Source organism: Sus scrofa, chromosome 14 (assembly GCF_000003025.6).
Source record: "Sus scrofa isolate TJ Tabasco breed Duroc chromosome 14, Sscrofa11.1, whole genome shotgun sequence".
NCBI lineage: Eukaryota > Metazoa > Chordata > Mammalia > Artiodactyla > Suidae > Sus > Sus scrofa.
Genome location: NC_010456.5, coordinates 46,643,976 through 46,650,459, shown reverse-complemented (window position 1 = coordinate 46,650,459; position 6,484 = coordinate 46,643,976). Strand labels below are relative to the sequence as shown.

At 48.3% G+C, this 6,484-nt stretch overlaps 1 pseudogene; it reads right to left on the bottom strand.

The window, feature by feature from the left end:
- Positions 1,139-1,564, bottom strand: LOC106505963 (annotated as a pseudogene).

Below are 6,484 nucleotides of genomic sequence, written 5' to 3'. Positions count from 1 at the left end.
TTATATAGCATCCTCTGTGTCTAAGGTGCTGTGTAACTTTGAAAAGGTTTTTATCATTTTTGGACCTCCATTTCATCATCAGCTAAAGTGGGGAGAATAGGAAATGGGATTGCAAATAGCAAAGCCTCAGAGCACATGTTAACTCCATGCTCATTTTCTTTTCTTTTCGTCTTTTTAGGGCCACACCTGTGGCATATGGAGATTCTCAGGCTAGGGGTTGAATCGGAGCTATAGTCACCGGCCTACACCTGAGCCACACAACTTGGAATCCAAGCCACCCTGTCTGGGACCTACACCACAGCTCACAGGAATGCCAGATCCTTAACCCACTGAGGGAGGCCAGGGATCGAACCTGTGTCCTCATGGATGCTTATCTGGTTTGTTAACTGCTGAGCCACGGCAGGAACTCCCCAGTGCTCATTTTCATATGTATATATTTGCATTTAATTCTCATGATTCAGTAGGTTATTATGCCCATTTGACAGTTAGGAAAACTGAGATGCCCAAGCTAAGTTACTGGCCAAAGACTACACAGCCTAATAGAATTAGAGCCTGGATCTCTGGCTGTGGGCCCTTAGTCTTCCATGGATGGTGTGCTGCAGGTTACATGAGGCCTCGTCTACAGCAAGCACTGAAACATGACTATTTTCTGGCCTAAAATTCATGCCCATGCCTAATTGGCAATTTTCTGCTCTTTTCTGTGCTCCTTGCTGAGGTAGATACTTGTTTCCAAGGCTGGAGTAACAAAGTCATCATAAGAACTGAGTGGCTCAGAACAACGGAAATGTGCTATCTCCCAGCTCTGGAGGCCAGGAGTCTGAGATCAAGGTGTCACAGGGCGCTGCTCCCTCTAACCTGTACTGGGGGATCTTTCCTTACCTCTTGAAACTTCTGGAACCCCTAGAAGTTCGATGGCTTGTGGCTGCATCACTCCAATCTTCCCATGGTGTTCTCCCTGTGTCTCTGTGCATCCTTTTCCCTCTGTGCATGGCTGTCTATGTGTCCAATTTTCCCCTGCCCTCCTTTTTTTTGGCCACACCTGGGGCAAGCAAAAGTTCCCCGCCCAGGGATTGAACTGTGCCATAGTAGTGACTACACCGATTCTTAACCCACTGAGCCACCAGGGAATTCCCAAGAGTCCCCCCCCCCCCTTTTAAGAACCAGTTTTTTTATTTGACCATTTCTTGCATTCGAAGTCCTCCTCAATGACATCCTTGGCCTGAGAGTCTTCGCCATAGTCCTTCACCACCACACTACTGCAACCAACCACTTTACAGGGTTTTCCCTGTCTGTCAGTTTTACAGAGGCCTACCCATTCCCCTAGTTGCTTGTTGTCATCGCCATAATTAGGTTGATCTGGTGCTCAGCACAAAGGGCATGAGCTCATCACAGTTGATGGAAGCACACAAAGACGGGCTTGGCGTTTGTCTAAGGTTTTGGCAGCTTGGTGAATTCCACGGGCTAGGCCATCATGGATGAGGCCGGTCTTCAGCACCTCTTGTAGAGCAGTATTAATGTCCATTACACCTCCAGCAGCAATGCCTTCCTCAGCCAGGTCCGTGGGTTAGGGGCGGAGCCAAATTTTGAGTGCACCTAAGCCTCTGTCTCCGCAGGACTCGGTGGTGGCAGGGAAAGAGAAGATTCCCCTTTTTATGAGGACATCACTTATGTTGGGTTAGAGCCCACCCCAATGACCTCATTTTAACTTGGTTACCTCTGTAAAGACCCTATTTCCAAATAAGGTCACATTCTGAGGTGTGGGCTTACGACCTCAGTATCTTTTTTTGTTTTTGTTTTTTTGCCTTTTCTAGGGCTGCTTCCCTCAGCCTATGGAGGTTCCCAGGCTAGGGGTCTAATCAGACCTGTAGCCGCCGGCCTACGCCAGAGACACAGCAACACCAGATCTGAGCCGCGTCTGCAACCTACACCACAGCCCACAGCAACCCCTGATCCTTAACCCACCTGAGGGAGGCAGAGATTGAACCTGAGACCTCATGGTTCCTAGTCAGATCCATTAACCACTGCGCCACAATGGGAGCTCCTCAGTATCTTTTTTTTTATGGGACACATATGGGAAAACACTCCTGTGTTTCTCCTTTACTTTCACACTCACAATACTTCTGACACCACATGCCTGGTTTTCCACACCAAGCAATTCTCTGGGACACCAGCTGCATGTCCTATAATTCAATTCAATTCTGACACTAACTAGAGTTAGTACAGACCCCACAGATTACTGCTTAGTTCCACAAGACTGCCCCCGGCTCCCGCCCCGGGTTTCAGGTGCCAATGGGAAGTCCAGGTTGTAATCTAAACTTCTGACTGACAGGTTATAAATCGGGGACCCTGTGACCTCCTCCCTGGGTTAGAGAATTTGCTAGACTGGCTCACAGAACTCAAGCAAACACTTAGGTTAACCAGATTTTTAGTTAACAAAGGACACAGATGAACAGGCAGATGAAGAGATACCTAGGATGAGGTCTGCAGTGGGTTTATGCAGGGAGCAGGAGTTTCTGTTCCTGTGGCATTGGGGTGCACCACTTTCCAAGCACATGGACGTGTCCACCAAACTGGTAGTTCTGTGAACCCCATGCTTTTGGGCTTTTTATGGAGGCTCCCTCATGTAGGCATAATCTATCATAAACTCAGTCTCTAGCCTCTCTCCCCTCCCAGGAGGATGGGGGCTGGGTCTCCAACCTTTTGATGATGGCTTAGTCTTCCTGGTAACCAGCCCCTATCCAGGAGCCCCACAAGCTTGGCCTCATTAGAGCAGAAGATGTTCCTATCACCCAGGAAGTTCCAGCGGGTTTAAGAGTTCTGTGTCAGGAGCCATAGTCAAAGACCAAATATTCATATTCAAACAAAAAAGGGCTCCTAGTGCTTTTATCACTTAGGAAATGACAAGAATTTTAGGAGCTCTGTGCCAGGAATGAGGGGGCAGAGAACAAAAAAAAAAAGATTTTCTATTATTTCACAGGATGAAATTCAACCCAAAACGTTCCCTTTCTAGGAGTGGGCCCCAGGAGCTGTATTTATGTCAGGGTTCCTTGGGAGGTTCATGGAAATCACATTTCTTTCAGGAAGGATGCATTCTGTAAACTTTACATGATTCCAAACTTTGTCTTCCAAGACCCATTTTTCCCCATAGGAATGAATGTGAAATAGACGATGAAATGTGCTCCATACAGCTCATAAATCTACAACCATCTTGTCATATTTTTGCCTTTGATGCTGCTTCGTATGTTTGTAGCCTTATCTCTACCTGCCAGGGCGGTGGTTCAGTCTTCGTGGTGTTTATCATGTCCAAGATCTACTCCAAAGTATTGATTGGGGGTGTGGTTTTCAGCAGTAGGTGTTTCAACTTTGTGGATGATGTTGAATAATGTTGTTACAGCTTTTTTAAGTGGTCTATAATGGCAATGAATGGCTGGCAAGATAACAGCTCAGTAGTCACACGAAGCAGTTGCTAGAGTCCAAAGCACACTAACAGCTGTGTGATTTGTTCAATAATGACAGAAAGGGTGGCTGGTTAGCTCCGTGGTGCTAATGTCACAGAACGTAGTCTGTTCTCGGCTGTAGAGACGCCGCCTTGTGGCAGCAGCGTAAACACAATTTATAATTCATTCCATCCCAACAGCTTTGAAATTGTTCAATATGCTTTCCTTTTCTGGTGTTTGTATGATTTCCAGTTTAGACACGGAGTGGCGCTTTGAGAGTGTTTTTATGTGGCACTGTGTCAAGGACACATAATTCATATCTGCAGATGATGCATACTACAGAAAGGCTGGGATTTGGCAGTGGGGCTCATACCCTAGCTGAGACATAAAAGCTTTCTTGTCCCTGCCACTGCTGTGTGGGGTCTCCTAGGAGCTGGAGAATGCAATTCTCAGAAAGCAGTTGGGCCCGAGTGTGAAAGCCCATCAATAAGGAGCAGGTGACATTGCCACAGCTGGGTAATTTGTCTCTTTGCTCTTCTGCAGCCCATTCAGTGATGATCTATTTGTCCCAGGGAATAGATGATGGCAGGTTTGTCCATATTTTACACTTATGAACCTGCCTGCTTCTTTTTGCTCAGCTGTGCCCATCTGTCTTTGTCCCTGGCTCCTCTCATTTCATTTCACAGATTGGGCAGTAGGTCTTGGCAACGAGTTACGAAGGTCGATTCCATGAGGGCAGCTTTGGGAAAGGAGGGAGGGAGGAGAAGAGATGGGTCAGCTCCCTACAGAGAGAGGAGGATGAAAGAGATGTCACAGACTCAGTGGTGGGCAGGAAGGGACCTCAGAGAAGGAGGGGAGCCATAGATCCTAGGACAGAAGATGGCAATTCTGGGGAGGCTTGCTAATAGATGGCTTGAAGGGCTGAGTCCAATGCCAGTCACAAAGTTGAGCCTAGTGCAAAACCTAATTGTGGTAGCCAGCATGCAGGAATCTTACATATTGGTATTCACACCTCTGTCATGCCCCCTTCCCACTGCAGGGATGATATGTGTAACCAATGGAATATGCAAAAATGACAGTGTGACTTCTAAGGCCAAGTCATAAAAGTCCTTGAAGGTTCCACCTGACTCTCTTTTGGATCACTCACCTGCCATGTGGTGAAGACACCTAAGCAGCACCTGGAGAAGCTCACTGGCAGGGAACTGACACCTCTGCCCAACAACCAGCACTGACTTGCAGGTGTGTGAGTAACCTACCTTGGAAGCAGATCCCACAGCCTCCATCAGGCCTTCAGGTGACCAGAGTCCAAGCCAACATCTTTTTTTTTCCCCCGTTCTTTTTATGGCCACACCTGCAGCATATGGCCACACCTGCAGTTCCTGGACTGGGGGTCAAATTGGAGCTGCAGCTGCCAGCCTACGCCACATCTTGTGGCAACGCCGGATTGATCCTTAACCCACTAAGTGAGGCCAGGGGTTGAACCCACATCCTCACAGACACTGTGTTGGGTTCTTAACCCGCTGAGCCACAACCCCCCAAGCCAACATCTTGACTGCAACATTGTGGGATACCCTGAGCCAGAACCATCCCCACTAACCACTCCTGAATCCCTGACCTATTTGGAACCATGTGAGATGATAAATGTTTATTGTTTCAAGCTGCTAAATTTGGGGGGAATTTATTTCACAGTAATTGGAAATGGTCTAATTATGTAACTGCTTACTTGTGGAATTGTCCAATATCCATTTGGTTGCTGCCTGGAATGCACCGTCCATGGAGCTAGGACCCATTTATACCAAGTGCTCAGTTAACCAGCATTGCATGTCACTGAGGGCCACAAAGACAACCCACCTGCCCTACTACTTCAAGCAAGATAAATGTAGTTAAGAAAAGATTCTGGGTGAGTTCCTGCTGTGGCTCAATGGCAACAGTGGCGTCTCTGCAGCATTAAGACGCACAGAGGGTTAAAGGATCTGGTGTTGCCACAGCTCAGTTGCAGCTGTGGCTAGGATCTGATCTCTGGCCTGAGAACTCCATGTGCCACCAGGTGGCCAAAAAATTTAAAAGAAAAGAGATTCTTGGATGTGTGTCCTGGGGAGAGGGAGAGGGCCGCAATTAGGATGACCAAACATCTCAGTCCCGGGACAGAAAGATTTCCTGGGACAGCGGACTTTCAGTGCCCAAACTGGGAAAGTCTGGGGTAAACTGGAATGAGCTGGTCACCTTACCTGGAGTGGGGAGTGGGGATCTTGAAGCTGAACTTCCAGTAATCTGGTGGAACTCGGTCACATTTCTCTGTAGAGGGAGACCCAGCTCCCATCTCTCTTGGTCATGGGTGAGAGCCTGCTCCTGGAGCCACCTGGTTTGATCCTCCTGCCCCACTGGAATGGAGGAGATGGGAAAACTGTCTTAGAAATGCCTAGACCATGGAGTTCCTATTGTGGCTCAGCAGGTTAAGAACCCTACATACTGTCCATGAGGATTCCTGTTCAATCCCTGGCCTCGCTCACTGGTTAAGGATCTGGCATTGCCATGAGCAGCAGTGTAAGTCACAGATGCAGCTTGGATCTTGCGTTGCTGTGGCTGTGGTGCAGGCCGGCAGGTAGCTGCAGCTCTGATTCAACCCCTATCCCAGGAACTTCCATGTGCTACAGGTGCAGCTATAGAAAGAAGGAAAAAAAAGAAGAAATGCCTAGGAGTTCCACTGTGCCACAATGGGATCAGTGGTGTCTTGGGAGCTCTGGCTTGCAGGTTCAATCCCTGGCCCGGCACAGTGGGTTAAGTATCCGGTGTTGCCCCAACCATGGCTTAGGTTGCAGCTATGGCTAATCGGATCCCTGGCCCGGGAATTCCATATGCTGAGGGGTGGCCAAAAATGAAAAAAGAAATGCCTAGACCAGTGTGAGGAGGCTGCAGGTCAGCCCTCCCTTGTTTTTCCCAACAGAAGCGGCAAGAAACACCAAGAATTTGGTGAGGACTCTCATCTTAGACCAGGAGGGCCTGCCATTCCCTCTCCAGGGGTCCTGGCTTCCTGTGGCTCGATTGCC